This window comes from Hippichthys cyanospilos, chromosome 20, assembly GCF_059441005.1.
Source record: "Hippichthys cyanospilos isolate Australia breed blue-spotted pipefish chromosome 20, RoL_Hcya_1.0, whole genome shotgun sequence".
Taxonomy (NCBI): Eukaryota; Metazoa; Chordata; class Actinopteri; order Syngnathiformes; family Syngnathidae; genus Hippichthys; species Hippichthys cyanospilos.
In genome coordinates, this window is record NC_142388.1 from 9,006,820 (window position 1) to 9,017,574 (window position 10,755).

A 10,755-nucleotide genomic window follows, 5' to 3' on the forward strand; every position below is an offset into this window, starting at 1 on the left:
TCCTAACCGACAAGGAAGGGTAAACATAGGTAAATTTGTCATAAAAATATGTAAACAACAATAAAATATTCTTTAATCTCACTTTAAAACGGTCAAGACAAATCTAAGGAATTTTGAAGTATATCAGCTAGCTAAAGAAGAGAGATCGTATTGTTATCAAACAGTGTAAACGAGACTCAATCGCTTGACAGAAATATGCTAAAATTATAAATAAAAACTGATTTTGAGGTCTAATATGTCCTAGAAGAAGCAGATGAATCTCCACCAAAGGATGATTTTAACTACAAGAAATGAATAATTGTATCGGGCCGACAATTGAAAAGCTGTCCAGAGACAAAGTTTCAATTCCAAGGTTTAGAGGCCAAAGATCATTTTTTTGGGTCCTTTGCACTTAGTGAATCAGCAAAAGAACACCAAGAACATGACTTCATGCACTTTGAAAAGAAAGTTTCCTTGTTAAAAATGAAGTCTGAGTTCCACCGAACACGTTCTTAGCGCTTAATTAGTCATTAAAGCAGACATGTGGGCTAACGTTTTGGCCATTAATGATTGAGTGGATAGATGAGTCAGCCATGAATAGAAATGGCGCAGTGATATCGCTTAGAGTAGAAAAAAATTCTAGAGCTGTCGAATAAAATCGAAAATGGCCTTAACTTCAATGTATAGTTGGTATAATACGAAATTTGGAGCGTTGCTACGATTGCTGCATATCAGTGATGAAATAATCGACTTAATCGTCTTAATCGATCTGCAAATGATGACATTGCAGCCGATTACCGATCATGCATCAAATGCAAAACATCTGCCAATCCAAATCAACCGCGTGTAAAGTCTTAAAATAATAACATTAGTCAGTTCAACATTACAGTGTTAAAAAGTTGCTCATACGGCACTAAAATGGAAGAAAAAAAAAAATGCCGAATGTCCCGGAACGGATATTTCTATTTCTGATACGGGAATTTTTGTTCAAATCCAAACAAATGGTAGTCTTGGAAAAGATGCTGTTCCGCTGTATATATCGTTAAATAAACACTGCTTTCTTACTCTTAGACTCGCTATTTACTTTCATTGCTGTAAAAAAAACATACAGAATGAAATAAAAGCGCTTCATTCTTCACATCAAAGGTCTTTTTCTCTCCTGCAAAAGAAGAGTGATTTCTCATAGTGGCATCGGCCAAACTGCAGCCAGCGCGAACGACGCGCTTTTGATCGGGAACCCTTTCCCAGATATTCACGTTTTGTTATGACAGTTTCCTAATAATGGATTTATACGCCGGGCCCAGATGTTTGTTTTAATGACAGCGACGAGAAGTGTCCGCTGACGAATATCTGGCGCCGGCTTCGGAAATCCATCGGTCCCCGTTTATAATCCTCAAATGCGGTCCTTGGGTTTTTGTTTTACGAGCAATAAAGTTCAAAGGACGGGGTTGAAATTGTAGGCCGTAAATTAGGCTCGATCGTTCGCACTGGCTAAAAAAGAAAAAACGGATGATGCAAGTAAACAGGCGCGAAAGTGCCATGCTCTACATATCGGCGGCTAAATGTTACATAATTGCTTTGACTTATTATGTTGCAACGCTGGCTCCCTGCGCACGCATAGCAGGGCGCTGAAAAGATGAGGGAGCCACATTCCTGCTGCTTGTGAAGTCATCTGCGAGTCATGTGTCCGAGCGGCTAACTTGCCAATGTATTCAGCTCAATTTGACGTTTGCTGTCAAGACACTCGGCAACAATAACAAATGCTCGATCGGCAACGATTCAAGACGGCCTCTGCCGAGGGAAAACGGATACAGTTGACCCCCGCCATACCAAATTAATCCCTTCCGGAGTTGGGATGCTAATGCGTGCAAAACCCCTGGTAAAAACATCAACATGTTATATACATATTCAAAATTAGCAACAAAATAGCATAGTAAGTACTTCTTATAAATAACATACGTGTATATCATTAAATAACATCATAAATTAAAATATATAAGGGTAAAATGCAATTTTATGCACCTTTGGAGTGAAGAAACTTGAGCTAGTATTTCTTGATTATCTCCATAATAATCATCTTCTCCCTTTAACATCACTAGCAATTTTGGAACTCATGGCTAACCAATTACATTTTGACTTAAAGGGACAGTGTGTAAGATTTTCATGAAAAAGGAATACATTAAATGATTGTAAATTTCAAAAACTTGCAAATGAATGTGTTCTGAAAGACCAAAAGTATGTTTGAAAAATACTCATAGGTCTCGTTATCATGAAATTATATTACATGGAGGGTGGCACTTCTCTGGAGGCGGCCATGTTTGTTATAGCAATGGACAAAGGTAAACGCAGAACCTGCAGCACCCCCTGCTGTCCGTAATAAAAAACACGCTATCCCTTTAAGCACGAAAATGCACAACTACAATATCGTAAGTACATATACGAGATCAAGTCAACCGACCAATAGCAGAACAGCATCTTAGTGACGCCGACCAATAGCAGACCAGCCTCTTAGTGACGTATGCAGTGACGCATATGGTGACCGCCAAGTTGTAATTGTAATTGCAAGTTGTAATTGTTGTTGACGATAGGGGTTGAAATATTGACAAAAATTGAGTATTAAAAAAAAAAAACATACAGTAATTATAGAGGGGTGAAATGCTACATTAGGACATTACATTTCAAAATTGCATTTGATATACTATTTTAATAACTTGATAAAATTGTCAAAATAATCTGCATACTTACTATTGTATTATTTTTTTTTGCTGACTTCTATCGTAGAGCCTTTAGCGGGCAGGCTGCGTGTAATAATAGCAATCCAGCAGAGGATGGGACGCCGTTGAGTATTGCGGCGTTCTGGAGCGAAGGTCGTCAGTTTAATTGGAAGAGCAAATTTTGTTCACGTGTATCCCCACCGTGGACGCAGCTAAGATGGCGTGTGTACACGTGTGTGTGTGCATGCATGCATTGAACAGGATGCCAGCAGAGAAAAAAAAATGCTTTTCATGGCTTTTGGGACACAGGCTTTATAGTAGCAAAAAAAAAATTGATTTCTGAGTCTCCCATTGGTTACTCATCTTCTTGGCCATCGCTTTTTAGATGACTTGAGTCTGAAACCCCAGGTAAAAATATCAGAATTTTATAGACTATATTTCTGTCAGTACTCATCAGTACGGCACTAATACGAGTTCTTTGCAGAGGATAAATAATCGTATCATCGTCACCATTAAGCAAGTCGAAGAAAAACTCTCCAAAAACTCCAAAGTCACCACTCGTATGACAAGATCCCACTGTGCAGAAACCCCCCCGGAAAATTGTGATCTTTTTGGCCTCGGAATAACAATGACCAAGCACTTTTAAAGAGGCAAAGCCCAATAAAGCGAGAAGAAAACTGGGCAGAGAAAAAGACATCAACTCACCAGTTCCGCATCAATTGCGTTCAGCGGGAAACGCTCATGTCTCGGCCAGCCTGCAGAGACAAAAAAGGACATACGGTAAGAAGTAGAGAGAATTTCATCAATCACGCCGTCGGGACTTATTTGGCCGCTTTACAGTCGGAAGCTGAGCGGGCGGGGAAGGAGGCGGCCGGGAAAACACCGCACAAATCACAACGTCGAGCAGTAAAGTCACACACGCGCCTTGTCAGAGAAAATCGGCTACAATGAAACCTTGTCACGGATGCCGACGTGAGGAGATAGTGACTGGATGCGACCGGGGGCCGCTTATGTGAAGGACAAACGGGAGACGCGCAAAGCAGCGGGGAGGGAAAAGAACTCCCATCTACTGCCTTAAGTGATCAGTTATTGATCGCTGACGGGAACGGATAAAGATCACACCTCAAATGTTAACTCATTCAATGCCAGGGACGTATTTTCATGTTTTTTTTGAAGAGTCTGGACATTCAATCCCAGATACTTATCTGGGATAAGTATAATAAGTATCTGGAATACTTATCTGGGATAAGTATAATAAGTATCTGGGATTGAATGTCCAGACTCTTCAAAAAAAACGTGAAAATACGTCCCTGGCATTGAATGAGTTAACATTTGAGGTGTGATCTTTATCCATTCCCGTCAGCGATCAATAACTGATCACTTAAAGCATTAGAATAAGTATCTGGGATTGAATGTCCAGACTCTTAAAAAAAAAAAAAAAAGTAAAAAAAAAAAAAAAAACGTGAAAATACTTCCCTGGCATTGAAGGGGTTAATGATGGCATACCTACCAAAACTGATTCCACCATGTCTCACAATGGGGCATCTGTAAAGCTGACGTTGCGTTTAATACACCAACACTTTGGCGACAATGTCAAAACGATAGCAAACCAGAATAAATCTCATATTTTGTTAACTCTTCATATTTTCTTGTGTTCATATCCATAAGTTACATATTTGTTGCACTTTAAGTTAAGCTTGTTTCAAATTTCCCACACTGTGAGCAGTCAGTGAACGTCGCGTCAGTGTAAGGTTGAATGTGCTCGAAGCTGTTGTTTTTCCTTTTTCTCGCGGCGAAGTTCGAGCTCATTTTACTGTGAATCCTTGAAGTTGAGCAGCATCCGTGTTCCGCCAATTTTATTATTTAGAGAATTTGCCAAAAGACTGTCATTAATAAACGAGTCAAATAGAACACCTTTCCAGAGACATCATAAGTTTCACTTGGTTTTAGTAATATTCCTGCGTTTGAACAAGGATGGACTCGGACGTTGGTACAGTCTGCTCGCTTCTTTTATTGAAAATAATGCCAGGACAAGATCCGCTGCCAATAGCTACTTTTAGTTGCAAAAGACACTTGCTGACATACAACTGATGTCCGTCCTCGAGCTCGTCCCATTATTGTAAGTAAGTAAGCTTCCTTTAATGGTGTCAAATTAAAAAAAAAAAAAAAAATTAAATTAAATTACTATTTATAGGATGCACCCATACTTTTGGCCTCTATTTTTTTGTGGACGCATTTTATATTTGGGGGGATTACGGTAAATGGACAGGAGACGACAACAAGCTGGCGCCATCTTCCATAAGACGTTTCGACAAGAAAAAAAGGTGAAAGTTTCTGGAAAATGCTACATGTAGAGTCGGAGCTGTTTATAGAGCAAATAAAGCCAGCGGCTTGCCTGCCAGTTATTACACTGAACAAATAAGGAGCACTTAATCTGCTGGGTGCATGTGATCAAACACTTGTCACACTGAGCAACAGACATGTTGCTGCTGACGTTTGCTACCGCTAATTTACTGCTAGGGACAAGGAATAGAAAAAAAAAAAAGAGAGAATATTATGATCGTGTTGACATAAATTAACTTGGAATATTTTAATTTAGTTTCAACCACAATTTAATTTCATATTTTATCATGTGATGAAACCCATTTTTCTTCCTATTATGACTATTGATTTTATTGTTTATTCATGTGAAATTACATTTTACTTCATTCTACTTTTTTTTTTTTTTTCCTGACGGGCACCATTACATTATTCCTCCCTAGGAATGTTACTCATGTATAACTCATGTAAACTTACTTGATTTTTTTTTCATTCTCATAATATTGCAATTTATTTTCTGACAAAATGGTGATTTTATTTACCAACTAGTTCAATGATGGCCATCAAAAACGAAACATATTCCCTGACATTATGATGTCTTATGAATAAATTACATCTCATTATATCCGCTGTCTACCCTTGCTGCTGGACGGGGTCTGAGAAGTTTTAGCTCCACTTTCTGCCACCAAATTGTCACTTCCGCCAAGTACATCTCTAAGATGTGTGTGTTCTACTGCACTGACCCATTGAACTTTGTGTAGACAATGTTGTTCTCATCATTTCTTTTCAACAAATTTATTATTAAAATATGTGATAACTTCATTCTTATTCTTTTTTTTCATACATTTTTTTATTGCTTTTACATTCATTTATTTTTACTTCATTGCGTTTTTTTCTATAAGGTACCATTACATCCTTGTTCTCCCCTAGGAATTTTATGAGCTCTTATTTTTATTTTCTATACCTCTGCAGTTTCTGAAAACAACTCCAAGTTGCAAGCCTTCAAAGTACACAATACTTTAATAATGTGCAAAAATATTCACAGCATCCAGTATACCTCTTGCCTCCATGATGCCGGAGGAGAGACCTTGAGCAATGACACCTTGCATGCAGCACTATTATTTGGGACACGCGCACACACACACCACCAGTAAACAACCCGCTGCAAACACTCAGACTCCAGTCGCTTTTGCACGGCGGCACTGTTTTTGTCATTGCCCGGCTGCAGTCTGCTTCTGTCCCGCTACACCGCTAGCCGTTCCTGCCCTACCACCCATGCACCCACCATGGAAACGTCAATACTCGCATCTCTTCAGCATTTCAAGCCCGCCGCGCACACACGCGTGCACACATAAAAACACATTTGTCATGTTTTTTTTTTTGTTTTTTTTTACCTGCTAACGTTTCAAGCTCATGGCACGCTAGCAAGTTAGCCACGAGCTAACAACTGTCTCCAGCTGTGCAATAAATGTGACGCGAGATACCCTAATGGCAGTTTTATTTTTCAGCCTTTTCAAAGCGATGAAAACAAACAAGCATAAAAGGAGCGTTTAAACGCGGTACGAGTGTAGCTGGCTTCTTTCACGAGATTTGCATTTTTTTTTTTTTTAATCCGCGAAGAAGAGGAAGGATGCTGAGTACCGTGAAGAGTCCAGCAGTCCGGCGCGGCTCGCTCCCTTCCCGGCTGCACCTCTTGGTCTCCCCGCTACTGCTGCTGGTGGTCCCGGTGCAGACTGAGAGGCGGCCGTCCGACCAACAAGCTGCTCTTCTTTTTCTTATGTTTGTGCGTGAGAGAGAGCGAGTCAGTGTGTGTGTGTGAGAGAGAAAGAGGCAGAGGAGGAGAGAGCGAGTGAATGAGTGCACTGAGAGTGAGTCATCCAGCCCGAGCACATCCAGCTCCTCCCCGCTTAACAGCTGACTAGTGGAGCTCCTGAGCCTTGATGGGGGCAAACGCTAAAGCGCCCCCCACCCCCCACTTCCACACGCAGCAGGCTGCACATGTCAACAAAGGAATAACCAATTAGTAACGATATGAGAAAATGGTGGCACACGAATCATTCAAGCGTGGGGAAAAAGTCCAAACAAATGCCGTTTAGTAGAAAATGCAGCACCGGAAAGCTTGCTTGCAGTATGTTCTTGGGCTACTTTGCTGCATTCGCTACGAGTTGCACTGAGTCAGTGCAGGATGGATTGTGAATAAAAGTGCTACCTGGATGCTGAAACAAAATAGGCTGTATAGTGTCAGAAATCTTCCGGGGATGTTTTGCCGCATCCTGTGCTTTGCAGCATAAAAATCAAATCTAAAGAATATCAAAGGATTCTGAAAAAAATGTGATACTTCTGTGTCAGAAAAACGGGTAGGCTACTGGCAATCTTCTGGGGATGTTTTGCCGCATCCGGCACAAGCTGCTCTGAGTCCGTGTAGGGGCAAATCAAACTGCAATACTATCAGGACATTTTGGAGAGAAAAAAATCAGGGCCAGTTTTAGAAAGTTTAGGATGTTTTGCCGCATCCTGCACAAGGTGCTTTGAGTCAGTGTAGCATAGAAATCAAATCTAAAGAATATCAAAGGATTCTGAAAAAAATGTGATGCTTAGTGTCAGAAAGCTGGCACACGTTACTTTTGAAGTAAAATGTGCTGTATACTGTCAGAAAACCGGGGACTGGCGATGGCCTGGGGATGTTTTGCCGCATCCGGCACAAGGTGCTTTGGGTCTGTGCAGGGTCAACTCAGAATTCTATCAAGGCATTTTGGAGAGAATAAAATCAGGGCCAGTATCAGGAGGCTTGGCCTTGGATATGTTCTGGAATCTGTCTTTTGCTGCATACGGCACAAGATACAATGGAGGCCCCCAAGAGATTCTTTGAGAGTTGCTTTGATTCTGGGCGAGGGAAAATCAAATTGCAATACAAGAACACATTCTGGAGAGAAACGTGCTGAGCCGGTGTCAGAAAAATTGGTTTGGGTCATATTCCAGAGCTGCTTTCGCTGCATCCGGCACAAGTTAAGGTTATGTTAAGGTAATGCTTTCCCGCATCCGGCATAATGCTACATATTGGACTCTTATTACTACAGCTGGGTCACACGCCAATAAAAAAGCAAGAAAATGCATTTTGAAGCTGCTTTGATCTTGAGATAAAAAATTGTGTTGAAACAACAAATTGGTCAAGGATCGTGGAAACATGGAGAAACATCAATATGTAATTATTGTAACCTTCCCAGGCACTGATGTTTTCCATGCGGAAAAAAAGACGAGTCACTCCTGCAGCCACACTAGCTTTGATAACACAAAAAAACAAAACGAAACAAAAAAACCCTCACACTGAGTGTTATAATAGATGTTGAAACACAAACAGTGCAGCAACACATGTAGACGGACAATACAACAAAACCATCATGGAAAAGCTGCTAATATCACACAAACGCACACATTTTGCAGAATGCTAGCTAAAAACGAGGGTTAGGTTGCGCGAGCGCTTTGGCGGAGACGCCGCGGGTCATGCAAAAAGCCGCCCCTGAATAAAACATGGCAGACTATTAGCACAGCAAATAAGCCAGGACAATGACTGCAACTTATTAGACTGAACAAATAACACAGCAGTCACGCAACAGCGTTTAGGAAAAGTCACAAACTGCTCGCTTGTCATATTCTCAATGTTATAATTTCATATTTTGTTGAAAACTGAAATAAACTCATCACTCAAGTCATGCCATCATGTTATATATATATATATATATATATATATATATATATATATATATATATATATATATATATATATATATATAGTATGAGATGTTTTTCCTACCTTAAGAGCAGCGAGCGGGTTGGAGTGTGTCATTAACATCCATTTGAAGGACATTTGGTTGCCATTTTCGTCCTCAGATACATAAGGTGCTGAATGAAACTTGTGGCTTGTCTCATGGATGTGGACGCCGCAGATGAACCACTTGGTTACCTTGCAAAACAGTCAAAAGTTGACACAACTGAATTTACTGAACAGTTTGTTCTTTACCAGTTTACCGAAGGAACTCAAAATGTTATGCTAATGCTAATGCTAATGCCTAAATCGGGGCTGCAGGGCAAGTGCGAAGGTTTCTGTTTTACTTCCCACTTTCCTCCTTTACTTTGATACATCCTACTTCCTGTCCTTCCTCCTTTCCATCCTTACTTCCTACTTTGCTTATTTCCATCCTTAATCACTTCCTCCTTCCCCTTTCATTCTCTTTTTTTTGTTTCTGTTGCCTTCCTTCCCTCCGATACTCTTCAAGCTTCCCGCCTTAGATCGCATCCTTGTTGCTTTATCTTCCATCTTCCCGTTTTTGATCCTTTTTTTTGACACACTTGTTTCCTTCCTTACTTCCTAACATCCAGCAGATCTTCTGCCTTCCTTCTTTATGTTCTTTGCTTCTGCTTACATTTCCAGTTCCCCCTTTCCATTCTTATATCCTTTGATACATCATTGCTTCCTTCTTCTCATCTTTGATCATCCGCCACATTTTATCCTCCTTTTGTTATTATCCTTGTTGTCTTCCTTCCTACACACTTCCAGCCATCTTTGTCAACCATCCTTCCATCTTTGAGTCCATGCTACATTTGATACATCCTTGTTTCCTTCCTTTCTTCCTACTACCCAGAATACCTTCTGTCCTTCCTTTTCCATCCTTTCTTTCTTCCTTCATTATTTTGTAATCTTCCTATTTTTCATCATCCCTGTTTCCTTCAATTTTGTTTTCCTCAATTCCATCCCTGGTTTCCCTGCTTCCTACTGCCCCTTCTATTGCCCCAGGTGTCTTCACAATTGCATCCTTCCTTCTGTCCTTCCATCCTTTATTTCCTAACATATTACCGTACTTCTTTTAGCCCGACGTGAGCTTGAGCATTATAATGTCAAAAACAAAAGTACACTATAACTAGGGGATTTTCTGTTCTTGGGTCAAAACTCCTAACACTGTAAAAAAAGAAAAAAAAAACAAGTTTCATTAACTCATTCAATGCCAGGGACGTAGTTTCATGTTTTTTTAAGAGTCTGAACATTCAATCCGAGATATTTAAGTATCGATTTAATACTTAAGTATCTGGAAAATAATGTCTTTAATGTACTAAAGTGTCTGGGATTGAAAGTCCGGACTCTTAAAAAACGTGAAAATACGTCCCTGGCATTGATTGAGTAAAAGTTATCAAGTCACATTCCTAAATGACAAAAAAAATAAATAAAAAGTAGCAATAAATGTCACACTCACCCTGCCTGGGAAGAGAGTCCCTTTATGTTGGCTGATGACACTTGACTTTTCCGTGAAAATTCCATTCTTCTATAATTATTATCGTGCAGAAAAAAAATCCAAAGAAAAAGCACAGTTGGGGAAATAATCCTTCAGCGCTCCCTGATCTGAAATCCGGCATCCACTGCAGCAGTTGGATGCATAAAGCGGTCCAGCCTTCGCAGCAGAGCGCCATTCGCTCGGCCCCCATTCACATTCCTCTCGGGACTTCTTTGAGAATTGTTGTTGCCAAGGAGATGACAGGAAGTGGGTTGTTAAGGGCTTCCCTTTCTCCCCACACAGACAAGGGCCATCCCCGCCAACCGCCGCCGTCGTTGCGCCATACCTAATGTACTCGCCGTCACAAGTGTCCTTATGCAACTTTTGCGGCAGTCGCCATGGCGAAAATTAGGACTATGTGAGCTTGACAGGTGGTGCTCATGCAGGACCTTTCAGCTACATTGCTGAGCAGGTCCTTA

At 40.5% G+C, this 10,755-nt stretch overlaps 1 protein-coding gene across 3 annotated transcripts in view; it reads right to left on the bottom strand.

The window, feature by feature from the left end:
- The window catches only part of plcb4b (phospholipase C, beta 4b), a 49,712-nt gene extending 42,753 nt beyond the window's left edge, over positions 1 to 6,959 (bottom strand). The window contains exons 1-2 of one of the 3 annotated variants that reach the window (XM_088403639.1): positions 6,654 to 6,959; positions 3,399 to 3,448 (exon numbers count right to left, since the gene is read on the bottom strand). The gene's annotated coding sequence lies outside the window, so the exon portion shown is untranslated. The remainder of the gene's footprint in view (positions 1 to 3,398; positions 3,449 to 6,653) is intronic. The other 2 variants (XM_088403638.1, XM_088403637.1) reach the window with 2 other exon arrangements.
- Between the last annotated feature and the right edge of the window lie 3,796 nt (positions 6,960 to 10,755).